We start from the raw sequence: 27,045 nt of genomic DNA, 5'->3' as shown, positions 1-27,045 counted from the left end.
CCACAGATGCAGAGTATCATTGGCTGCACCCACGTGGCTCTTAAATCTCCCTGGCAACAAGCAGCCCAGTATGTGAAACATAAGGATTTCCACTTTCTCAATATTCATCTGATCTGCGACTATAACAAATGGATCATGCAGATGTGTGCAAGATACCCCGGAAGGATCCACGACTCGTATATCCCCAGCGGGTCTCAGATCCTTGAAATCTTCCAGGGACCACAAGGGATGCAGGGTTGGCTCCTTGGGGAAAAGAGATCCCCACAAAGGACATGGCTGATGACGCCGTGGGGCAGCCTCAGACTCCAGAGACAAGGTACAATGAGGTTCATGCTGCAATCGGAGTTTGGTTGAGCACACCACTGGTATCCTGAAAATGAGGTTCCAGTGCCTGGACAGATCTGGTGGAGCACTTCAGTACACTCCCCAGAGGATGTCGCGCATCATAGTGGCTTGCTGCATGCTACACAACCTGGCGATGCAAAGGGGGGAGGACCTGGATAATGAGGAGATGCGAGAGCTGCACATCTTCTCCGATGAGGGGGAAGTTGAAGAGGATGAGGGTGATGAGGTCCTGGAAGGCGAGGGTGCAGGCGATGAGGCCATTGCACTGGCTGATGAGGCAGGTGTACTTGTGAGGCCCTCATTGCCACAAGGTTCCAGGAAGATGATGACAAGATGCAGTGTGGGCACTCCTGAGATCTTCACATTGCATCTGGGAACGCCTGACCCCTGTCTGGCTGAGGGCAGCGCACATATGCTCTCTGAAGAGGCTCATATCATCGAGATGCAACTGAGAAACAGCGGCCACATAGACTTTAAGACAACTTGATCCTTTGGCTGGTTTCAACATCTGTTCCCAACAGCACTACACCTTCACCTTCAGGAATGGTGATGAGATGGGGGGGGCAACCCAGCCTCAAAGATGCTGAGAGCACACAGAGAACATCATGGAACCCAGTGATGCTTGGGTATCAGTTTCTTGCAGCAAACACAAGCCACATGGAGGTGCACACATCACTAATCTGGACAGTGACTCTGAAGCCAGACAATCATTGTGCTCAAAAGGTTACATAATGCACAGGGGAGAGGCTCTGGACTATGACAGTAGCCTTCATTTTGTGCAGGAACCAAGGTTTCATATCTGAGTGGCACAAACACTGCTCATCATAACAAGGAGCCATAGACAGGGAGGCATTCTTGGGAGTGGATTTACAATGGTCAAAATTAAGTACAAGTGATTAACACCCATGCCCATATTGTGCAACTAAATCCTCTTGACATTTCTAAGCCTGCTGCTGTGTCTTGGTGCTCCCCTGACGTCTGCAGCAGAGGTGGAGGCAGCCTGGTGACTACTACATCCTGTCGGTGGTGACCTTGGCAAGCATCCTCTGGAGGGCCAAGACCTGGAGGGCCCCAGCCTGCTCTCGGAGACCTGCTGTGTGGCTGTGCTGTCCTCAGTCCACAGAGTCAGAAATGCTGGGGTCACAGGAAGAGGGGATTTGGATAGGCTGGATGCTCCTGGAGTCACCTGGGTGGATGGCTACGGTGTGCGCACCTGCTGAACCTCCTCCCTATGGGTGCCCAATGTCCCTGGCTGACTTCTTGAAAGGAAGGGGCAGCTGCAGTCAGCTTGAGATGAGCCAACCACCTCTCGCATTGACACTGCAAGTGCCTCAGCAATGGAGTGCAGCTCCTGCAGCAGCGCAGGACCAATGTCCTGGACCAAGGTTTCCATGGTGGCTGCCATCCTATCAGAGTTGATCTCGGTGCGTTGGCATGCCGGCGCTATCACCTCAGAATGAAGGCGGATGGACTCCTCCATCGTGCCTTGTAATCTGAGGTGTGCAGCGGACATCCCTTCCTGATGTTCCCGAGCTTGCCTTTGCAGCTCCAGAAACTGAGGTATGACCGAGTCCAGAGGCTCGTCATCTGACTCGGACTCAGCAGATTTCTGGCCTCCAACAGTCCTCCAAGTGCCGGAAACCTGGGAGGTCCCTGTCACCACCTGCTGTGGATCAGACAGTACAATATGCTCACCAGATCGTGACCCCGAGGCTGTGAAAGAAAGGAGAGATAATTAGTGCTTAGCAGGGGACTGCAGAACAGTGGAACTCACTCATAACATAGTTGCCTGATGGATGCTGCAGTGCTGGATCCTCACTTGGTTGAGCACTGCCAACCTCACTGTCGGCACAGGAACAGTCCAGATCGTCACCGGCCAGCTGGATGACTCTATCTTCAAAGTCTGTGAGGACCATGATTCCTCCACCAGTCTATAACCTCTTCCTTTTGTTGTGTGCCAGCTTGTCCTGCATGAATACAGATGGAGAGAATGTAAGCAGGATGCCTGCCAGGCCAGATGAGAAGGATGCCTGACATGTGTAGGTGCTGAGTGGTGCCATAGATGGGATGAAGACACGATCTGCAAGGCAAATGAAGGTGAGTATGAGAGTGTGAATGTCCCTTGAATTGGCAGTGAGTGAGATCCCTGTGGGCGTGTGACGGGTTTGTGAGTGTGTGAGTTGAGAGTGATTAGAAGGGTGACTTACCCTCACAGAACGGAGGAGATCAATAATCCTCTTTTGGCACTGGGTGGCTGTCCTCTTTTGCAGGCCATTGGTGCTGACCACTGCTGCTACCATCTCCCTTGCTGGATTGGTGACCTTGCTTGCTGGTCTTCACCCAGAGCGAGGGTAAAGAACATTGCGGCAAGCCTCCACTGAGTCCAGTGGGCACTCGAAGGAGGCATCACTAAATTTGGGGGCAGCATGTTTCCTCCCTTTGGCAGTCTTGACTTTCCAGCAGCTTCCGGTGCTTTAAAGAGAGCTAGCTCTGTGCAGGGGTACCCTTTAAATATGGCATCTGGATCACTGAAGGCCTGGGGTGACAGCGGAGGCGGGAGAATCAGAGGCTGGCGTGCCAACGATCCAATGTGAAACCTGTGCCTCTACATTTTTTCTACAAGGTGCCACACAATATGGAAGAAAAAGCCGCCATTGCCATTGGTGGGTCAAACGCTACTTTCCCCATCCAATATTGGACTTTGCCAATTTCTTGGACAATTCTGCCCGATGTCTCATGGCAGTATTTACAATCAAATGTACACTTACAGCACTGGACAATGCTCACCATTTCAATTCTCCCTCCCATTTTTACTTTGACCTTTCCACATTTGGCTTTTTACAATGCTGGCCTTTTTTATCCCCTAGGGAAATGAAGCAATCCATCTTCACCTTAGAGCATGAATAACTTGGTGTTAGTATTTCTCAGAGACAACTTTGTATTTTAATCCTATCACCGAGTATCAGTGATTTAATAAGGTGACAACCTGCTTCTCTTGAGGTGGCCAATAAAGAGGGTTTTCATAATATTAGTCTGTATCTGAAATTTCGTCAAGTCTCTCACAAGTCAAATTAGTTGCCTCTTGATAGTTTCCTCCCTTGTCCTCCATCTATCAATGTTTTGGCTTCACCATCTCCTCTCACCTCAAGCGGAACTTCAATATCTCCTCCCTTGCAGCTGCAGCTGCTTCCAAACAGCTCAATTTCCTTTTGCCCTCAATAACTTTTGATTCTCTAAAGTCCACCCAAGAGTAAAACATTTCTCTCATATCTGGGGAAGATCCTCTCACACCTCTGTACAGGATACAAGAAATGGCTGGTATGGTATGTCCTGATAAATGATCGGCTTCTCAACTCTAGCCCTTAACCTCTCTCTGCCTCACAACTTTTCTTATCTTTCTATTTTATTGACATAAAAGTGACATGCGCCCCGCTGAAATTTCCAATCACGTTCCTTCCAAGCTGCAAACACACAATCCTGCATGTTTCTCATGACTGGCTACTTTCTCACACTGTTTAAATTAAGACTCATCACAGTCACCTACTTTTAACTGATTCTTTGCCAGCACCTTAAATCTGTGGAATTCTTACCACAGCCAATCCTCCTTTTAAGGCTAAAGGATCGCATCACCTAATCAATACTTTCTAATTCACCTCATCTTCTCCTTATCCCTTTTTAACCTTAGTGGTATCCTATGGGCTTTAACCCTTCACCTTAGTTTCCCTCCAAAAACTGCTGAAGTTTATCACCACACTGATGAAGTGAACAGTAAAAGTAATACCAATGCTGATTCCGTCTTAGTGCGAACAGCACGGCATTAACTGTCCGTCCTCTCAGCTCTCCGCTATCAGTAGATTGTTCGTCCCCACAACTTTCTATATTCCATGTAGCTTTCTCTGGGATCCGTAGCAGAAGATTAGGTTTCAACAATGGCGGGGAGAAGTAGGGGCAGAGGCATACAAAGTTATAGAATGAAAGAAAGCAGTCTTGGTGATGAAGTGGATAGGGAATAGACAATTGAGCCCCCTGTCGTATAGTACACCAATGTGCTGCACTTTCAAATTTGGCTTATGGCTGCAACTAGAGAAGTTAATGGATGTAAAGCCACAGGCATGTTGGCACTGGTGGGAAACAATGGGCTTGGCTTCTGTTGTGCTGACATTAATTTGCAAGAGATTTTGATTTATCGAGATCTTAACATTGAACAGGCAATGGGAGCGCATAGCAACAGCATTTGAACCTGAGAGGAGGCAGAGATCCTATCATCAGTTTATCCCACTTAGTCTCACCTTTCCTGATAATGTTACCAACGGATAATATGTAGGTACTCAAGAGGAGGAGTGCAAAAGATGTATCCTGGTGTACTGAGAGGTTACTTTGCACAGACAGAGGAGGCTAAGCTATTGGAGCTATTGTAGTACATGCAATGAGACAGGTATGAATGGAAACAAATAAGAGCAGTAGTACAGAGGTTGAGTGGAAAGGAAGGTTAGAATCGTTAATGCATCAAATATTTCAAAAAGACATAGAATGGTTAAGGAGGAAAGGCAGTCCTGATGATAAAGGATGACATAAGTACAATAGTAAGAAAGGATCTTGGCTTAGAGGACCATGAAGTAGAATCAGTGGGCTGAATTTTACAGTCTATGATGGTGGGCGGGAGTCTGACCTGGAGATGTGTGGGTCGCTGACTCTCACCCCTGCCTTTCTAAGACATAGTAATCAGCCAATTGATGGCCACTGGGCAGGTTGCCAGCCAACAGCGTCAGTGCAAGGTGGATTGTTTACCCAATGGGCATTTGAGGGTGGGACATCCGGGCACCGCACTGACAGGCCGTGACCCAGAAGGAAGCCGTGGCCATTCATCTAAAGAGACCCCTGGCATGGGACTGTGATGGGTGCACCAGGGATCATCATTTGCCTGAAGCAAGAAGACTTTGTTGCAGAATATAATTATTTGGAAACACTGCCAAAGGTGAGTGAGAATTTTTCATTATTTTTGACTGTTTTTACAAAAGGGAAGATTTCAGGACCTTTGGCAGGGAAGACAAAGCCTTGGAATATATCTGACCCTGATGGATATAGGGATATCAGGATATATGGAGCATCAGGGCTGTTAACTCTCTTTGTTTCTCCACAGATGGCCGAGAGAAGGGAGCCAGGTGATGGGGAGGGCAGAAGGACTACCACAGCCTCAAGATTCAAAGAGGGCTGCCTGTAAGCCTTCCTCCAGGCTGTAAGGGCCTGGTACTACAATAGCTCCAACAGCTTTGCCTCCTCTGTCCATGCACAGTAACCGCTCGGTGCAACAGGATACATCCTTTGCCCCATCCTCTTGAATATCAACATATTATCCCTTGGCAACAGCGACTGTGCCAAGAGGAGGGCCTTATGCCAACTTTCAAAAAGAGGAGACCTCCCAGCCTGACCAAAGCAGCCTGGATGGAAGCCACAGCAGAGGTCAGCAGCCTTGGGGTCATCCAGAGGACCTGAGTTCAGTGTCGTAATGCCTCAATGGCCTTTTAAGATCTGCCAGGGTGAGTGAGGTCCATTATGGAGATGTATATATACAGAAGGATGTGGGAAGGCTCCATTAGGGTATTGTCTTGTGTACTGCCAATAAGTGCGAGGGGGCATGATGCACAAACACAGCTGAACACAACCCTGAGGCCTATGAAGGGCTGTTGGATGGGGGTGGGGGTGGGGGCAGGATGTGCGAATGGCACATTGGTTATTGAGCGCTAATCATTGTGGAGATGATGCAGTCTGACATTCTCAAAAGTCACACATACAGCACTGAAAGGATTGTGAGATATTGCTCTTCGTTTGCAGTCACCCTTTCCCCCACCAACCCCACTGTATGAGAGCCTTCAAAATCACAAACCAGGAAGGAATAATTGTACAGGAGGTTCAAAATCATCACAATGTGACACTTTATTGCAGGAGAAGAGGGCCCACACTGCCAGGGAGAGGAGCAAGATGGGAGCCGGTGTGGCGAACCTGCCATCCTCACACCCATGGAGGAGGTGGTGTTGGAGATTGTGAATGAGTGGAGATGGTCCACTGGGGAAGGCCCCGGGGCAGTGAGATTGCAAGGGGCATTATTTACAATTGAAAGAGAGATCTGTTAAGAGGACTCTGGGGAGGGTGCATGATGTCTGGTATGCTGTAAAGATTGAGGCATTGATGGTTTGTGATTTTGAAGGCTCTCATGCAGTGGGGTTGGTGGGGGGAAAGAGTGACTGCAAACAAAGAGCAATATCTCACAATGCTTGCAGTGCAGCCAATTGTGCTGAAGCTTATCTCTGTGCATTCACTTCGAAGGTAGAAGATGGCCATAACCTTCCCTCTTTTTGTCTCCTGCACAGCTACACAATCGACTGCTGCTGCCAAAAGTTCCCAGGGTTCCACACTAACCTCTGAGGAGGAAGAGGAAGCCTCAGAGAGTGCAGCGTCAAATCCTTGCTCTGGACCCAGCACCAGCAGATACCAGCACCTTGGTGGGGATTTGTGTGGTGGAAGTAAGGGTGAAGGCACATATCACAGTCGCATGTGCAGCTGCCGGAGACTGAGATGGAGCAGGCCTCTGGCAGTCAGAGGAGTTCTGGAGATGAGCCAGATGCTGAGTCCCAGTCGGATGATAGGCCTCTGGAGACATCCATAAGGCGGCAGATGCTGTACGTCCAGTGTGAGGAGTGTGGAGGTGTGGCCGAGATACCAGATGGGTTGCACATTTTAGCACAGACTTTGGAAGTGTCCATCCAGGCCATGAGCACTACAATCACCCACTCAATAGAACATATGACTTCCTCTATTGACAGGCTGGCTACTGTCTTGACCAAGTCCAGCAGATCACTGAAGCAATCCTAGGGATGTGTTCTGATCTGCATCTCCCTATCTCTGTGCTCAGGTGCCCAGAGCCATAGCGCTCAGGGGAAGATGAGCCTGGATTCACACCCAACGACGTGGTCCCTCTTGGGCAAACAGGGAGGGCCAAATGGACCTCATGCAGAGGGTGAGCAGCAGCTGGAACCATCTGGGGCACCTCTCAGGGCACTTCTGATGGGGACAGCCTCTCCTCTGCCCCTCTGTCATTGGCACAGATACCCTTGGGTGCCACAGCGACAGATGAGCCTTCTAACACTGCACAGGAGACTCCTACCATGCCGGGGCCCTCACTAAAGGGCAGCTGCTAAAGTCATCACAGATAAGGGACAGCAGCCTGTCTCCACTGTATTAGCCAGAAGGCATATGAAAAAAAAATTAAAATCCTACAGTAGTCATGGTTCAGTACGCATGGGTAAATTATAAGTAGTATTTTTTGCTAATGTTACTGAGGTTCTGTATACATCAATGATGATTAATGAGAAGATCACTGACATGTTTACTGCCTGTAAGAATGGATTGGGATGGTTTTCATGGATGGTCTTATTTGAATGTGTCATCATGTGTGTTCTTTGGGGCCAGAATGTCACACAGAGGTCTCACAGTAGCTCTCAAAAGGCAAATGCTCCTCAGGCACTATCCCTCCATCATCTGCAGGTATGTCATGCGCACCCTGCACACAATTGGTAGTGTATGACCTCCGCCTACTGCAGCCTGCCTTCAGCACCCCTTGCTCCTCAGCAGCTTGGCCTCCTTCATGCACATCCTGCCCTTGTCCATCTGGCCTCCTCCCTCTCCTCCCCATCTTCCCCCTTCACTCCTAGTCATTGGCGGAAATATCTCCAACTGGATAAACTTTGCCCATAATGGACTCAGCGGCAATGCTGTAATGATGTTATTTTACAGTGTCTACCAGTTTGAAGACAGTGTAATGATCAATACTGTTACTGTCCAGGGAATCATGCACTTCAAAGATTTGCCAATCAAATGCAGCCTCGCCTGCTAATGTCAGGCACTGTCCCACCACCAGCCTTTATATCCACCCTTACCACCAACAATGAAAAAAAACGAGGTTCCCACCTGGCGTGTTCCACTTGCAGGCAACGTACCATAGCATCAAGGACGTATCATTGCAGTGGATTGTACTGCAAATAACCTTGAATGGTTGTTACTTGCTCATTTCAAAATGGTAGGTGGCTCCACCCACCCACCGGGTTCACAACACACTGGATATGATGACTTTGTGGGACCAAAACAGTCACATTTTCATAACGTACATTTAAGCCTAGGTGGAGAATAGGAATGGCAAGAATCAGAACATACAAGTGGTGCAGTTTATAGGCCCCCTAACAATAGTTACACTTTTGAACAAAGCATTAAACAAGAAATTATTGGAACTTGTAATAAAGGCAATGTAATATTTTTGGGGGACATTAATCTTCATATAGACTAGACCAATCAAATTGGCGAGGGTGTTCTAGAAGATGAGTTTGTAGAATGTTTTTGTGACAGTTCCTGGAGCAATACATTGTGGAACTGACTAGGGATAAAGCTATTTTAGTTCTAGCATTGTGTAACGAGGCAGGGCTAATTATTAATCTCATAGTAAAACACTCACTGGGCACTAGTGATCATAATACAATTGAACTAATTCCATGTTAAGTTTGAAAACAACAAACTCCAATCACAACAAGAATCTTAAAACTTAAACAAAGCCATTTACATAGATATGAGGGGAGTTCTCACTCTGAACAACAACTCACCACTTCCTCCAAATAAAAGGTGTTCCTATGGGTACCCACATGGGTCCCAGTTATGCCTGCCTTTTTGTGGTACATGTGAAGCATTCAATATTCCAGTCCTACTCATCTCTTTTCCGGTATATTGATGACTGAATTGGTGCTGCCTCCTGTTCTCTCCATGAGTTGGAAAATTTCATTGACTTAATTTCCAATTTACACCCTTTCCTCACCTTCATCAGGCCCATCTCTGACTCTTCCCTTCCCTTCCTTGTCTTCTCTGTCTCCATGTCTTGGGGTATCTACTAATGTTCACGACAAACCCACAGACTCCCACAGCTACCGCGACTACACTTCGTTACACCCTGCTTCCTGTAAGGACTCCATTCCATTCTCCCAGCTTCTCCACCTCCGTCGCATCTGTACTGATGATGCAACCTTCCACAATAGCTCTTCCGATGTCTTCCTTTTTCCTCAACTAGGCATTCCCCACAGCATGGTTGACAGGGTCCTCCACCATGCCCAGTCCATTTCACGTACTTCTGTTCTCACCCCTTCCCCTCCCTCCCAGAACTAAATAGGGTTCCCCTTGTCCTCACCCTTCCAGCACCTCCCCGTATTCCATGGATCATCCTCTGCCATTTCTGCCAGCTCCAGCATGATGCCACCACCAAATACTTCTTCCCCTTCCCTCCCCTTTCAGCATTCAGAAGGGACTGTTCCCTCCCGACAACATAGTCCACTTGACAGTCACCCCTAACACCTCTTCCCTTCCCTAAAGCACCTTTCTGTGCAAGAACAAGAGATGCAACACCTTCCCTTTCACCTCCTCCCTTCTCACTGTTCAAGGCCCCAAACAATCCTTCCAAGTGAAACAGCGATTTACTCGTGCTTCTTTCAATTTAGTATATTGCATTTGCAGTTCACGATGTGGTCTCCTCTACATTGGGGAGACCGAAAGCAGATTGGGTGACCACTTTGCAGAACACCTCCATTCAGTTTGGAAGCATGAACCTGAGTTTCCGATTGCTTTTAATTCTCCACCTTGCTCCCATGCTGACCTTTCTGTCCATGGCCTGTTACCGTGTTTCAGTGAAGCTCAATGCAAGCTTGAGAAACAGCACCTTATCTTTAGTCTCAGCACTACACAGCCTTCTAGACTTAATATTGAGCTCAACAACTTTAGGTCATAACCTCTGTCTCCATTTTGTTCAAAGTGTATTTTTCTTCCCTTTTGTTTGGTTCTTGTTTTGTTTTGGTCTTTTCTTGTTTCTTTCTCTATCCCTTCATGTTTTTATGTAGCCATTCACACCTCATTTGGGCATAACCTTTGTTTCTTTACTATATTCATTACCACTCCCTGGCTATTGCATCATGAAATCTGTTGTTATTTAATCTCTCTTGGCCTCTGCCCTTTCACAGACCTTCCCTTTTGCTCTTCTTGCCCCCTTCCTGCTTCCACAACTTAAAAACTCTTAGATTTCTATCTTTCTTCAGTTCTGATGAAAGGTCATCTCAATCTGAAACGTTAACTCTCTCTGTTTCTCTCCAAAGAGGCTAGCTGACCTGCTGAATATTTCCAATAAACTGGTTTATTTTCTATATAATATATGAATAAACAGAATACCATACTCAAGTGAGATTTCCAGTAGCATAAAACATCATGATTCAGATTGTGCAGACAGTGGTGAAGAAATGGTGGTCACCATTCATTATGCTTTTAGTTGCCCATAGATTTTCTGTGGGCTTTTGAGCCACAACTTGCTGTCATTATAAACCTGATCCAGCACAATGCCTTCTACACAGGATGTGGCATGGGTGAGTAGGACAAGCAAAAGAATGGCTCGGCAATCAATTGGATTGACAATTCCTCACTGAGGCACGCAGCATCTAAACCAGGAAGTATAAATCAGAATACTTAATTCATTGAAAAATCATATACAGAAAGTGAAATTGAGGAAAGAAAGATGGGATTGGGAGAATCAGAAAGATGGGGTTGGAGAAACAGAAAGAAAAAAATTAGAAAAACTAATTTTTCCAACAATAATTAAATTCTCAGGAAATGAGACCCCATACTTGCAGAATTAAATCTTCAGTACCAGGGAAGTTGTTTGGTAGTAATTAACATTTATCACATTGTTAAAAATTTTCTTACACCTGATTGCATCAGCCCTACTTTTTGGTGTGTTTAGTGAGTAACTAGCACAACTTCAAACCCTTACATGAATTTCACATGGATTTCAACAAGGTACTGGTGGAGTGCAGTTTGTAGAGCAGCAGGGCAAATCAGACAGCAAGTTCATGATTTCCGCATTAAACTGTGCATTTGTAGATTCCAGAAGCTGCTGTTTGATTTACTCCTTAAGAATGATGAGAGCTATTAGCACTATTTTTGATGCAAAACCTAGATGGAAAAAATGTGCTCCTGTAATGAGATCAACTGACTTCTGAGTTAGCAGGTCCTAAGCTTAACTGACACTAATCCTTTTCTTTGCAAGTTATACATATTTGTACTTCAGCCAGAGTCTTGCAGGCTCTCTCACTGACAGTCAAAGAATGCAACTGTTTCTCTAGCTGCTCCATACTCCTTGCTAACGAGCAAGAGATGGATAAACATGAGTTTGATCTCTGACCACTCCCTCAACGGTGCAGACTGGTTTGCTGAGCTGCCATTCAATAATTTCACCTTGAGTGATAAACTCTTCCCTTGATGTGGATGTTTATAGAACATATATGCCTTTTATAGTAAAAGGCAGACAAAATGACTAAAAACCCAATCTAACGTAAGAGTGTGAACTGCCCTGGGCTGTCCTCAACAATTCCACATTGTCAAAGCTAAAATTCGAAAATAAACATATTTCCACATTGTCCTCATCTTATTATTGTAATCAGTGCTTTAAATGTCTATTATATCACTGGGAGTTAACTGTTTATCAGTTGAACCTTACGATACATCAACAACATAACATAGTTTAAATTGAAATCCATTTTAACCCATATAGGTAAAAATCACAATATTATTAGTGTTTTTTTCTCTGAGGTGGTGCTGATAACTATAGTCTTGAAGGAACAACGATAGTGCTGGAGACATGCAATAATGTTAACTGTTTGGGGCTGAGGAAGTGAAGTTGGGAAGTCAGGAGTTTGGGTGGATCAAGACAGAATGTGACAATCTGCACAGACAAGATCAGTGTTCTCTGGGCTGAAGTGGACCCATGAAAAAGAACTGTGGGGATATTTTTTGTCTTCATCTTATGCGCAGTAATCTATCTGAACAGATCACCCATCCATTACAATTTTCATTCCATTGATTTCGATAGTATGAAAATCAAGTAGGTTCTATAATAGATGGGTGGTCTTCTCCACCAGATTACCAAACATACAGCAGGGAAGAAAATTTAACCCCATATCTTCCAACATCGCATTCAAACAACTCGCCATTATTACTGATGCCATGTATTGTATTCCTGTGTGCAGCATGTGATACTGGACCTATGTGCTGGCAAAGGAATGCCTGCACAACTCCATAATCACTTTAGTATGAACACATCCAGAAAGACCAATCCACTCTGAGGCACCTGTATTGCTGCTGTATGAAATTGTTTCATGCTTGCACTCAAAGATGTAAGATAGATCTTTAATTTCCTTCCCAATTCTTAGAGCAGTTTTTCAAAACAACTTCCTTTTTTTTTGCCGTGGCAAAAATAGACACAATTCAGAAGGATTTCCTTTCTGCACTAGGTGCAGTAAAATCATAAAGCTGTTCATAAGGGATGAGGTTTTCGACTTCACTACATTTAGTGCATAGGGGGCATTTTCCCAAAGTGAAAATCCACTGACTCCAAGATCCATCAAACAAAATTTTTTTTTACATTTTTCCTTAAAACTTCAAACATTCCATTCTTAAGCATCAAGTTTATGAAATAGCAAAGTATGCATTTTACTGAGAAGTTAGTTTTTGTGATCCCCTGTGGACTACTTCCAATAATTCTACCACTATGCTCATTCTGTCTCCAGACTGATTGTGAGGCTTTTTCTACTATTCCCTCAATCTCTGCTGAGTGCAATGTCATAGTGAATAGTGGCCAAGTGGGACAAAAAAGAAGCAGCTAATGACCAGTCTGAAGAAAAATTGTATAGAGTGGCACAAATATTGGGAAAGGAATAAATTCCAAGGGGATCCCTTTAACTCATGTCACAAATGTATTCCCTTTCACTTAGCAAATGGAGTTCTTACAGGGCTTCACTGTGGAGCCCTTAAAATGATTATTTTAAAATCAAATTTGAGAAAAAACGTGCTAAATAATATATGGAATGTGTCCAGGGACAAGTACTCAGCATTAACCAAACTTATCCCAAGAGCTTCCTTCTCCTTTCAAGGGCTCTGTTTTTCTATGGTAGAGAGAAAGCCACAGGTATTGTTCTTCCTTACTACAATGTGCACTACTTTATATCATAGTTCGTGAAAGCTGACTGGAATTTTAATCTTCAATAACAGAATATTGAAAAAAAACCTTCAGAAACCATAATCTTTAAGGCAGCTCCATATGATTCTTTACATGTATATGTTACAGTATCTCTTATATTGTGGTACCTTACTGTATGTATGACTGATACAGAAATGTAGGCCTCAGTATAGTTGTTGCTAGGGGACTCCACTTCATTCTACCTTATTGAATGAGGTAAAACTGAGTTTGTAATGGTGTACTAACTTCATAATTACTGCCAAACACCCTTACTGGTCCTGAGAAACCAATTTTATTTTTGTGGAATGTGAAATCTCTCCATGATGTTAGAGATTCCAAATAGTTATAAAAATTTAACTTCTTTCTTCAAAGGTCTGTTTATTTGTATTTTAGCTTCTATCTTAATACTGTCATGAATTTATTTTGCTATCTGAAATTTTAAATTAAAAGCGAAGGATTTTAATTGCTCTTAACTTCCACATTTGCTCTGTGAATACTTCAATTTGATTGGTTACCTACCTGCTTGCAGACATCACTGCTGTTGCACGCCAGGATGACCCCTTGACTTGGTACCAGATTTAAACAGCCATCGGGAAAGGGGAAAACCATATGACAAAGATTGCTAGACCTCTGTGGGCAGCTTTCTTCAAGGTCAGTGGTGAGTGTTCTTGCTTCATTGCTAGCCACAAAACCAAACCATTCCTTTCAGCATGTCAGTGGTGCAGCAGCATCAATAGGAACTTTGAAGTAACTTGCCTGCATCATTAGGTACCATTGCATATGTTTGTCTCCTTCTGCATGATGTGAGTATAATTATTGAGTGGCATTATCGATCATGTAGACCTTCCTTTTCCAGTAAAGGTCAAAGACTATGGTGAACATTTGAAGACAAACAAAAGGACCCCCAAATTCTGGAGGCCAGCTCTGCCAGCTCAAATGCGACGGAGTGGAACTCCTTCCACCCTATTCCAAATTCATGGATCTTATCCCAAAACTCGGTGTCAATGTTACTTGTATAACTGCTGCAGGCACATCACATTTGTAAGTGCACTTCAGAGGTGCCCGTCCTGATTGTCCTAACAGAAAATTGAGTGGCCTATGGCCACACTGCCTGATATACTCCTTCAGACTATAAGGTTTATTACTTGAATCCAGAAAAAGCTTGAAAAATTTATGAAGACCTCAAAGGAACACACAAGTCTGAGTGGAGGTGAGTTCCACTGAGATCTATTGCGGGTGTAATTCCCAGGACTTCTCTAGACACGTCGGCTTGATGTCAGGGTCGGGCAGGGTTTAACATTCCATGGAAAATGAGGCAGAATCCCGGCATATATGGCTTCTGGCCCCAATTCCTCTCCCACACCACCGGCAACCCCAATCTCTTGAAGGGATTAAGCTTTCTGCTCTCCCCTGCCTGAACAATTTCAGAGCCAAGATCCCTATTTAAAGTATCATCTGTTTCCTCCAAATGGGTAAAAACAAAATTGAATCTTCAAGCCATGAACTACTTCTCACATTAGCTCAGTTTGTTTTGCAATTACCTCTGAATTGAAGGGTTGTACCTTCAAGTCCCACTATGAATTTGGGCAGATAATCTGAACAGACCCTTCTGTGAAATCTGAGGTGTCAAATTGTTGCTATTTTCCAGTTGTGACACACAACTCCCATCTGTCCTGCCAGGTGGATACAGATAATCCCATGGTACTATTTGAAGAGGAAATAAAGGTGTTCCGGACAACATTCCTCCCTTGATTCACCATGACCAAAAATGAGTTAAACGGTCAATCATTGTTGTCTGTCAAGCCTTGCATTGCATGAAGTGGCTATTGCATTTGCTACATAGCACACAACTTCAAAAATAATTTGTTGGCCCCGCTGCACTGAGGGATGCAGTAACCATGTCACAGGTCCTATATAAATGCAAGTTTTTTTTTTAAATTACATCAACAAAGGACTCTTGCATGCTAAAAGAAAGTAGAGCAAAAAAGCAGTGCCTTCACCTTTTTGGGACAAATTTAGCAAGACCCAATTCACTAGGTACCATGGCCACCATCTGAAAATTCTGCATCAAGCAAATCAAATATCTTCTGCAACATAAATTACAATAATGTTGGTTCCAACAGAACTTATTTTCTTACAAGGTCATTTAAAATGTACAAATTTTGTTAGAACACTACAAAATAGCTGGGAATTACTCATTCCACCAGAATGGCAATCAACCCTTTCAGAACCATATTAAAATGTAGCTCATAATTTTGTTTAAAGTTAAGTCAGTTGATATCATGTGGAAATATAGCAATTTTGAAGTTAATTGAGCATTTCCCTTCCAAGTAGGCACAAATATAACAGAACATATGATTTATGTTGGAAACTTCTAGTAGATTGCAACATTAGATTCAGTGTCCGTAATGGCTTTTTTTTTCCAAAGTTCTCTGCATGTAGATAGAAATACAAAAGATATGAAGCTCCTTGGCTGACAACCAGAAGGAATCTAAGCCCTGAAACAGTGGTGTGGGTCACCAATGTGGCAATACTGAACGTGTCATCTAAAATTCTTCTCCCTGCTATTTTAGCTGAGGCGTTGACACAATTATTGCAAGCTCAACAAAAATAGCAACAAGAAGAGTTTCAGATGAACTAGTCGAGTTCTCATTACATAAGCCTTCTACATCTGTATTCCAGGATCATGAGGAATAATGAACGGATAGTTATGATTAAAAGGCAGTGAGATTATTAGAGTTTCAGATAACGTCATAAAGTGTGACAGACATCACTTGAATCATAAGACAAACTTGCAGCCTTGAAATCTCTCCCACACAACCATTCCTTGCCCTATCAAGCTTGCAGAATGGTTTTACCTCAATCTTTCTTGCCACAAGCAAGTATGACAATGGATGCAACAGTCACTGCACTCTGTGTAAGCGAATGTGATGGCAGCCATATGGAAGAATCAATGATTGAGAAGCATTAACTTCAAGTTTACTATCGGGAAATAGCACAGGTAGTACAAAAGATAAGCTTAACACATGAAGTGCTGACTTCAACACTTGGGTTAGCCATATGAAGTGTGAATCAGGATCAGAGCTGCTAACTCCTAACCAGAAGGTGATGGGAATTCACAGCCCAGGATTGCTGTCACTTGAACTTGTTTGCCTTGACTTGGTTGAGCTTCATCAGTTTTTCTGTCATTGTAACAGAGAGTGCCATGGGCCAGTCATTCAATCATAAGGCCATAATGGTCTGGTGGAATATTTCACATTCTGCTTGAACTATGCCTCCTGTTAACTGATTACTGGACAGCACAGGCAGCGGCTGCACAACACGCTGTCCTGTCCTTCAGACTTGATGAGGGAGGATCGGTTGTGTGTGGTGAGCAGTGTCTCACTGCGACAAAACAACCAGTTTGCACTTGACATTTCTCATTTTAAAAAGATAAATATATCACTTCATGTTAAAGATATAAATGATTCATAAATTGATATAACTAAAGAGTACTACAACAATTTGCCTCAGAATTAGACAAACATTATATTCGGTCCCTATTTAAAAACCATCTGTCATAAAAAATGAATTTCTTTATTTTAGTGATCTGCTCATTAAACCTCTGTAAAAACATTTTGATTTGAAATGTTTTGGTCCCCGACTCTTAGTCAAATTAGAAAAAAAAATGAATTGATAGAGGCTGGGTAAATAATTGGAGATGAAGCAGTCTGTTCCAATAAAGGAAACAAGCTAATGATGAGTCACTTGGTATTACCATCTCTGGCGGTTCCCCCAGAATGTTAAAGACAACTGTATTTCTAGGGGGGAAAACACACAGAGAAGAGAAAAGAAAAGGGCGACTCATTGGTGTTTGAGACATCTTGACAATTTACTCAGATCTGCTGCAAGCAACCTTGGTGCTGGCAACGTGTGTCTTCTCCTAGCCACATTAGTCTTCATTAAATAGATTTTAGTCTCTATTCTGCAGCTTGTGCTCTTGGCCTTTGGTCCCTCTCCTCTCCATCTGTCATGAAAGATCCTCGTTTTTTTTCTGAAAAGACATCGCTTTCAGGCACCTCTGAACATAATCTGTCCACTGCAGCAATCTAATGCGAGAGCATTAACTTTCCATTCTAATACTTGTATGGGTGAGATCCACTGTAAGCATTTAATTATTCTATTTAAAGTCACCTCCTGAATTTCAGTGATGTGTACCTACATATGTCTGAACCTATACATGGAGCATTTTAAACCAATGCACATCAGTGTTCTGTACAACACTGAAGTGAAAATAAGTCCAGTGAGATTCTTATGCAGCTACTTTCAAAGTGGTTAAAGTAGATGGGTTAACAGTTGACTTGTTTCTAGCGTAATGAAGTCTGGCCTGTTCAAATGTCCACAAACACTATAGGTGTGCATCCAACACCAGCTTCTGCTCTCTACTTGTGTTTTCAAGGACCAGCTAAGAGCCCAAGTGTCAATGAGTATACTGCCTTTCACTCAGTGCACAAGAAAGAGCTCTGACATCCCATCATTGCAGCCACGGACAGGATGGAATGCTGATTTGAAAATCTGTTGTTTCCTGTGAGAGATTGCTTTGCGTGAGCTGAGCTTTCAACTCATTCAGACACCAGCGGAGTCCTCTTCTCATTCATGACTTGAGCTTTGTTGGCCCCCAGCTTAGGTGCCGGAAGCTGAGGAAGCCCAGTAATAGTTAACAAACTTTAGGGAGTAGTTTAAACTAAACTTGCAGGACAGATGTGAAGTCAAAGTGTGACTTTTTGACATAAGCCAGCTGCTGTTATTCCTCTGGATTCAGCCAATTGCTCCCCTGATAAAAACAGCAGTTAATCCTGAAACTGGGATATCAAAAAGTACATGTAGTACCAAGAGATAACTAAGAAGTACACCACAGATTGTTTATTTCAGACAGGCACGCAACAGATAGACTTCGAGTGCCTGCTGGTCAAGAACACAGAGACCAGAGAGACCATATCATCAATTCAGTTTTTTAAGAATTAATTTACACAAGTATAAAATACTGTGGCAGAAATTCTTCTCATGCGGTAGTCCAAAGTGAATTTTATTGCACTGACCATTGTATCCATCGTTAGATATTCTTTTCTGTTGACTTCAATGGATCTGAATAACTGGCGGATGTGGAGGGTTAGAACAGACGGCCTACGTGATACCGCTTGTTTTGCGTGACCACCCAAGATGAACTTCTAACCCCCATGATGCTTTGTTTTTGAGATCTCACCTTATTGCATATATTAAAGTAGATTCTCCTGACTCTGTACTATTGGTTGTGCAGCTAATACAGGAAAATCAGGCCAGGAGGAAAGCATTGCCATAACACACAATTTTCTTGCATTCACTACATCCTTGCCATTCAATAACCTCATTCACAAGTCTTTTTTGTGATAATGTAATGTTTGTGATCTTTGACTAGCAATCCTGAGGCACTTCCACATTCTAACATGGAAAGCTGTAAAATTTGATTCAATAGATCTGGTAATCTATGAGATGAACACAGTAAAATCACCATGAGCACTGCTGGCAAAACCCCACTCCATTACTAATGTCCTTCACAGAAGGGAACTTGTTACCACAACTTTGTCTGGTCTATAAGTTATTCCATTCCCACATTAAGAGGTTGACTCATAACTAGGGATGGACAATGATCATTGCGTGCCAGTGTCACCCAACACTCGAGAATAAGTTTCTTTCCAAAAATAATGACATGTTTACACACAACTGCAAACCCATTGTTGCAAAGTTGCAAACATTAATCTACAACAAGAGTTGTATCATTGACCAGGCCCTCCGCTGCCTTAGTAACTTAAAATTGACATATTCGAACTCAAACTGCAATTCCCTGACTGCCGCGCAAATGACCCAAACTCAAAGAATCTCATTTTGCTGTGTGCAATATAATTATACCCTCTGTCAGATTGGCACAGGATCTAACAATACAATGCTGCTTCAGTAAAGAAAGTCAATTCATTTTGTTCAATTTTCCAAAGGTTGATGTAAAACAAAATATAGTAATTATGAAGATTTCATGGATACTAAATTGGTGAGAATTTTGGCACATGGGAGGAAATTACCTGAGCTAAAGAAAGTGGATTTAACCGCAGTATCGTTATATTTAAAGAAAAAGCAATTTTTAGATAGCCAAAAGATGCAGAATTGGGCACAGTAATAAAATGCTCACCAAATATGTAACATTTTATTGTTTTTGAAAATGAGGTGACAGCAGCATCTTCTGATCTTTAAACCAGAAACTCCCAATTCAATTGTCATGCTGTCAATAATAACAGTGAGCTATTTATGTGACATTGCTCAGCAACATGTCTCACTTTGATGAGGACATTCTGGAAACTGGAAACTCCCAGGAAGGGAGTGGATGAATTGCTGAAACATTGACAAGAGTTTGACCAAGGATAGAGTTCCGTTTCTATCCTTCCCCTAGCTTTTTGATTGCTTTTGCTGCCCCTTGAATCCATTTCCTTGATTTTCCCTTGTTTCCCTAAACTTTCTGATCTCTTTTCCAGCTTTCTCTGCTCCTCTCGCTGTCTCTCTGCTGCTGATTCAGCTGAGCTAAGTAATATGTTGACACGTTTCAGTTTCTCACTGCGACTTCCTATCCCCGTACCGCAATTGAGAGATGGATAGAGTGTGAGAAAACCCAAGCAGGGAATCACACTGCAAACTGTGAGCATGATGAACAGCGTGTGGAAAGGAACAGAAAATGAGAGGAATGGAACTGAGAACTAAGAACAGAGAAAGCAATCAAAAGATCAAAATCAGAGGCAAAAAAAAAACAATAAGACAGAATATTGCAAAGAGGCACTGTCCTCAAGAAAAAGTTTCAGTGTGAAAATATGTCAGAAAAAATAACAAACACATAGGGCAGGATTTTCCCGCCCTGATACCACTGGGCATCGTCATGGGCAGGATGGGAAAATTTTGAGAGCCGCTGACTTTTAACACCTCTCCAAATTTTCCTGTCCTGCCATGACGATGCCCGCCGGTGTCAGGGCTAGAAAATCTCACCAATTATTCCAAGGATGTAAATCATATCCCTTGTGTCCCATATGAAAATGACAAATATGCATGAATGTCTAGTTTCTGTGTGTCAAAAACATTTATTCTTAGAGATAGCTCCCCTTTACCTGAAACATGGATTGAACACATGGATGTTTGCTGAGATCATGATGGGAATTTTAACTCTAGGAAAGCGGCCAAACAACCAGCCCATCCAGGAGCTACAGCAGGAGGACTAGCCAATTTTAATGGCCGGCTCTCATTGATGTGATGTGGGTCAAATTCTCAGACAAAATGGGAGTGCAGTACAAGGGCCAGGGAACCTATAATCTTTCCTTTGCTACTCCTGGTCCCGCCAGGAATTCACCAAGGATCCTTCGACAGCACCTTCCAAACCCTCGATCGCTACAATCTAGAAGGACAAGGGCAGCAGATAGATGGGAACACCACCACCTGGAAGTTCCCCTCCAAGTCAGTCACCATCCTGACTTGGAAATGTATCGTCGTTCTTTCGCTGTTGCTGGGTCAAAATCCTGGAACTCCCTCCCTAACAGCACTGTGGGTGTACCTACACCACAGGGACTGCGGCGGTTCAAGAAGGCAGCTCACTGCCACCTTCTCAAGGGCAATTCGGGATGGGCAATAAATACTGGCTCAGCCAGCGATGCCCACATCCCATGAATACATTTTTAAAAAAGGACAGTTTTAAATTTACCTACAGAGGCCTTTTGGTCTTCAGTTCTGGTTATAGCTGCCAGGGTCGCCTCTGTGAATGCTGTGCTCTCTCCCTGGCTAAGGTGACATTGGGGCCCAATTGATGGAATAGCAGAAAAGCATGGAGCTAAAATTGACTCATGTGGGTGCCTCAAGTGTCTGAAAAAGCAGGATTTTGAAAATTGGAACAGACAGGTATTTCACCCACTCCATTTTAACTGCCACTGGTTTCTGATGGGTGAGAGAGTTAAAATTTCCATCCATGTAACTTATCTCATTAATGTCACTGCTCATGAGCTAGCTGTTTTGTACATTCAAAGGTGATGATTACAAATGAGTTCACCATATGTTTTACAATAATGTTATTTCAGACAGTCTCTGTAGTATGATTGCTTTAGTGTTCTACATGATATGAAGGTACAACTGCTTTGATAATAATATTAGTAATGAAAAACTGCTACCAACATCACTTCATCTTCCACCCCTGCAGGTCTGTATAACTCTTTAAGGACCATTTTAACTGTTCTTTCTATTTGTCAAACTGTGACATTTTAACCTTATGACTGATTCATTTCCTTTTGCCTTAAAGCAGTTGCTTTTTTTGAGCACTTTCCATCTGCCAAATATTCTATACATCGCAACATCCTGTGCTTCTACTGAGTGCTTGACAAGATCTCCCCATTGATCAGGAAGACGTACAAAGGGGCCCAATGCTATGTGCAGGTCAAGAGTGCCGACTTTTATTGGCTCACAATAGAGACCAATATAAGAGCTGGATGTGTGTGGTCAGCAGCGCAGTGTGTTGATTGACTGAGTGATGAAGTAGGCTATCAAATAAGGCACAAGTCAGGGCGCCCTTACTAAGACTAAAACATGTTGGCAGCACTGCCACGCCTGATAACTCAAATTTAGAGATTAAAGATTACTTCACTTGTTCGTGAAGAGTGGAAAGGTGCAGTGAAGCATGTCAAAAGTAGTGTGTGCCTGAGATGGGTCAGTCTGGTAATGAGAAAAAAAGGCGAGGAAAGGAATGAGCATATTTGAGAATCTGCCAATGTTACTGGAAGATAAATTGCTGAAGTGGACAGAAAACTTTTACTGTAAAGGAGCCACAATTGCTTTGAGCAACTTAACACTAAAGTTATTTGAAAAATGCAATGGAGTGTCACTTTTTACTTTTTAATATTGTAGAGGTATATGACCAAAGGGAAAAAGAAGAACTGATATTTAAATAGTAGCTCCCCAGATGTCCCTTAGAATTATAAGGGCCGGTGTGATCACCTGGGGGACAATTTTCCCCATGTCGGGTGGGCCGATCGGGAGCGGGCATGGACGGGCGCGGAGCTGATTGTCACCCACGATCGGCTCCACGCTGCCATTTTACATGGGCGGGCCAATTAAGGCCCGCCCAGCGTGACACATGGCCGGTAGCGCTCAGCATTACCTGTGTGGGCGGGGGGAGGAGGGGGATTCGGAGCTACCTCAGGGAAATTAAGTTCATATTGAAATCTTTAAATAAAGAAAATGAAAATTATTTAGACATGTCCCCTCATGCGACAGTGCCACATGAGCTGGGACATGTTTATGAATAGGTGAAAAAATATTTATAGATTTTATTAAACCTTCAGGAAACCTCTTCCCGCCCGTGGATGAGGTTTCCTGAAAAACGCGAAGGCCGCTTGGGTTCTTTGCCTGCCCGCCAACCTTAATGTTGGACGGGCAGCTCAGTTAATTATCTAAATTGGAACCTTAATGGCCTTAACAGGCCTTTGACATTTCGTTAGACGCGCGCCTGCCAAACGAAAGACCTGAATGACGTGCGGTGACGTCGGGCCTGCGTCCTGACATCACCGCGCGTCACTTTACGCATCGGCATGCCAGGCCCGCCCCCACATGCCAACGTGAAAATTCTCCCCCGGATTAGTTTTGATCACCCATGGGAACTGGAGAGGAGCTTTCCAGATTTTCTGCCCACAGGTTGGTTTAGATCTTTATCTGTTTTTTCTCCCTTTTTCAGGAGCTCATACGGTTGTAGGTGAGGTGGAGTATTCTGATGCACAAGGCACAATAATAGTATGAGAAATGAATGGATGGATGCTCGTTTCCTGTCACCGGTTGCTTGTATGGTCATGTTTTACTCTTAATGCAGTCACTGGTGTTATATAGCTAATTTTCACACAACAGAATCTCACAGAAAACGAGATAAAATAACCAGTTCATCAGGTGAAGTCACTTGTTAGTTGAGAGAGACGTATTGGCCACAACTGCAAGAGAATTCCCTGCTCTTCTTCAAATTGTGTTATGGGTTTGTTTACATCCACCTAACATGCAGATGGGGCTCAGTTTAAGGTCTTTTCTCAAAACAGCATCTCTAGCATTGCAGCACTCCCTCAATGGTGCACTGGCACGTCAGCTTATCTGTGAGCATGGGCTTGTGTACGCTATGTTCTGACTCAGAGGCAAGTGTGAGCCAAAATGATGAATCACCCTGTCAATGGTAAAAATGAGTGCACTCTGTGGATTTATTGCTCACCCCTAACTTCCCTTGAGAACTGAGTGGATTTCTAAGCCATTTCAGAATCAACCACATTGCTGGGGGTCTGGAGTCACATGTAGGCCAGACCAGGTAAGGGCAGCAGATTTCCTTCCCAAAGGGCATTAGTGAACCAGATGGGTTTTTACAACAAACACTTCATTAGGCTTTTAATTCCAGATTTTTAAAAAATTGAATTCAAATTGCACCATCTGCTGTGGTGTGATTCAAACCCAGGTCCCCAGAGCATTACCCTGGGTCTCCAGATTACTAGTCCAGTGACAACACAACTACACCACTACCTCCACCACGTGTCCCCTACCATTCTCCAGAAGTAGAAAATTGACGCCAATGATTACTATGTCAGTGGAATTATAATCAAATTATGAGCATCATATCAGCTGAAGACATACACTGGCAGACTAGTTGTCTCTTATGCAACCTGCATGCTAGTGGAATTAAAAACACAAAATGCTGTAAAAATTCAGCAGGTCTGGCAGCATCTGTGGAGAGAAAAACAGAGTTAACATTTCGAGTCTATATGACCCTTCTTCAAAGCTGTCCGAAGGCAGGTCCTTGGTGATTATTTGCTGAACCACGGCTAAGTGCCATGACTTTTTACTATGGGCAGGGTTAGGAGGCAGGCCCCAAGTCTACCTCAGCCAGAATGGGGATCAAACCCCGAGCTGTTGGTGTTTATCTGATCAACGCAATGACCGTCTTGCTAACTGGCCACCCATATATTGAATTGCTCCTTAATGTTTAAGGGTTAAACCTTTGTTTTTATCTCAGATTTCCAGCATCCACAGTATTTAGCTTTTATCCTCATGCCAGTGGATTACCCAAATCCGTGGAGGATTAATAAGGTAGCAGTAGAATATTGCTAAGAGAGGTGAGGAAGGCGAATTACAGAATTGGTACGGAGTAGAAGGAGGCCATTCAGCCCATCGTGTCTGCGTCAGCTCTCTGAGCATTTTAATTTAGAGCCAATCTCCTGCCTTTTCCCTGTCTCATGAGCTGCTCGATGAACAACATTGCAAAGGATTGGAACTTTAACCATATCCAAGTCATCAGCCAAACGAGGAAACAGCTAGCCTCTTGGTCGTTGAACACGCTTGCTCAAGACAAGAAAATGAATTCAGTCAGAGGAGTTATATCACCTGGAAAACATATCTTTCAGCTGATGTACAACACTGACAACCGTAGCTGAGATTGGAGCTAACAAAGATGCAGGAAAAACGAGTTCACTGTTTTGAAGCAGATCAGCACAAAAACTAAACGCAGAAGCGTGTAATTCGCCTACACATATCGCTGCTGAAGTGCCTTTTTACGGCTTCTGGGATTAGCAGTGAGTCCATCAAGGAATCTCACAGAGTTGTCCCAAACAAGGATATCCCATACTGAACAATTCAATTTTTTTTACACACCGTTCAAGGCTCTTAATAATGAGTGCATGTTTTATTGGGAAAACCAATTTTCGCTATTACACTGTGCCCTGTCATACAAAATGCTCATTAAGCAAAGGTATAAGAACGTTGAACAGTCTTTACATTCTACTGTCATCAGCAGAAACAAGATTAATCCTTAAACATTAAGGAGCTATTCAATATACGGGCAGCCAGTTAGCAAGGCGGTTATTGTGTTGATCATATAAACACCAACAGCTCAATGTTTGATCCTCATTTTGGCTGAGGTAGACATAGGGCCTGCCTCCTCACTTAACCCATATCCACACTAAAAAGTCATGGCACTTAGCTGTGGTTCAGCAAATAATCACCAAGGGCCTGCCTTTGGACAGAGAACCCAAGAAGAAAAATTGAATTTATAATAGAAAAGGAGAGTTTGCAGGGCTGTGGGAAAGAACAGGGGAGTGCGACTAATTGAAAAGCTCCTCACAGAGCTGGTATAGACATGATGGGCCAAATGTCCTCCTTCTGTGCTTTATTATTTTATGATTCCATTGTATGATTAAGAGATAAAATACAAGCCCCCTGATGTTTTGCTGGGTAAACATTCAATCAATAGTTTCAGCCTTGGGAAACACTAGGAATCCTCCCTTTTGATCGCTCTTCAGTCCCTTCTACTCAGGGAAGAAAAGGCTGGACTCAGCTATAATGATCAGAAAGCCTATTGAGACTCTGCCGAGGGTTACACATGAATGAAGACCATCTGACAGAGGTGTCACTGAGCTGCTGGCACTATGCAATCATAACTCAGCAGGAGAATAAAATGCAAGCATTCAGTTCTGTAGCATAGTATGGTGGGGCACCATGCCACAAGGTGGAGGGTCAATTCTGCATTCCATTAAGTACTCGATTTCAGCTACTGCATGAGTAGAAACCAACCACACGGAGGAGCGAAAATCAAAGGGAGGGTTTTCATTTGACTTCTGTTATGTGCCTCCTGATGTGCAGCCCTGAGAAACACTGGCAAAGCTCAGAAAGCACACTATTCAGCCTGGAAGCAAAGTAGTGATCAGTCTGTTATAATTTTGGGTATCTCTTGCAGTTGTTTTGTCTCAATCGTGTCACAGCAGTTCCCCCAAGATCACCTTTTAGTCCACAATCCAGGAATTGTATTTTAATTGTTCATAAATGGCTCCCTTTCCTCCTTATTTTTTAGAGCCGCCTTTATCATCCCATCATCAAAAATCTCACCCTCAACTTCTCTATTATTTCAAACAATGGCCCAATCACCTACTTCCCTTTTATTCTTTTCCAGATCCATGCCCATCACTCCCATAATTCCTTGTTTGAATCTGTCCAATCAGGTTTTCACTCCTCCAGACAGACTTCTCAATCTCCATGCTCTATAAACTTCCCTTTATCCAAAGCTCTGTTCTCTTTATCCTACTCTGCTCCAAATCACACTAGCCCACCATTCCTATCCTTGCTGGCCTATAATGATTCGAGTCCCTTGGTGCCTCAAATTTAAAATTCTCATCCTGTGTTTGAATGCCTTCATGCTGTCATCGCTCTTTATGAATGTCCCATGTTGCAACATCGCTCAAGTTCTTCATTCCACAGGGGGTGTGAGGGGCCTTGGTGGGTAGTTAGAGGGGCATGGGTTGGCACGGGGGTAAGAAAGGACATGGGGATGGGTAAAGAGCCATGGGTTCGCATAGGGGGTATGATGAGCCATGGGGTTGGTGGGGGGGGCATGAGGTGGCAGAGGTTGGCATGGATGGAGCATGGGGAGTGTGTGGGGAGGTGAGGGAAGGCTGTTTTAGTTTCAATCTTGTTTTAATTTAATTTAACAAAGTGTCGGAACACAGAGGCAGGACTTCCAACCAGCCTGCCTCCACACCCGGCAGCCTCTGCACTCATTTCAG

General features: G+C 43.6%; 1 long non-coding RNA gene across 1 annotated transcript in view; it reads right to left on the bottom strand.

Annotated features, from left to right (window-relative positions):
• Positions 1-27,045, bottom strand: part of LOC144687114 (uncharacterized) — a 281,605-nt gene that overhangs the window by 43,269 nt on the left and 211,291 nt on the right. The window lies entirely within an intron of this gene.

This window comes from Cetorhinus maximus, chromosome 12 (assembly GCF_964194155.1).
Source record: "Cetorhinus maximus chromosome 12, sCetMax3.hap1.1, whole genome shotgun sequence".
Taxonomy (NCBI): Eukaryota; Metazoa; Chordata; class Chondrichthyes; order Lamniformes; family Cetorhinidae; genus Cetorhinus; species Cetorhinus maximus.
The sequence above is the reverse complement of the archived record's forward strand: the minus strand, read 5'-3'. Positions and strand labels throughout refer to the sequence as shown.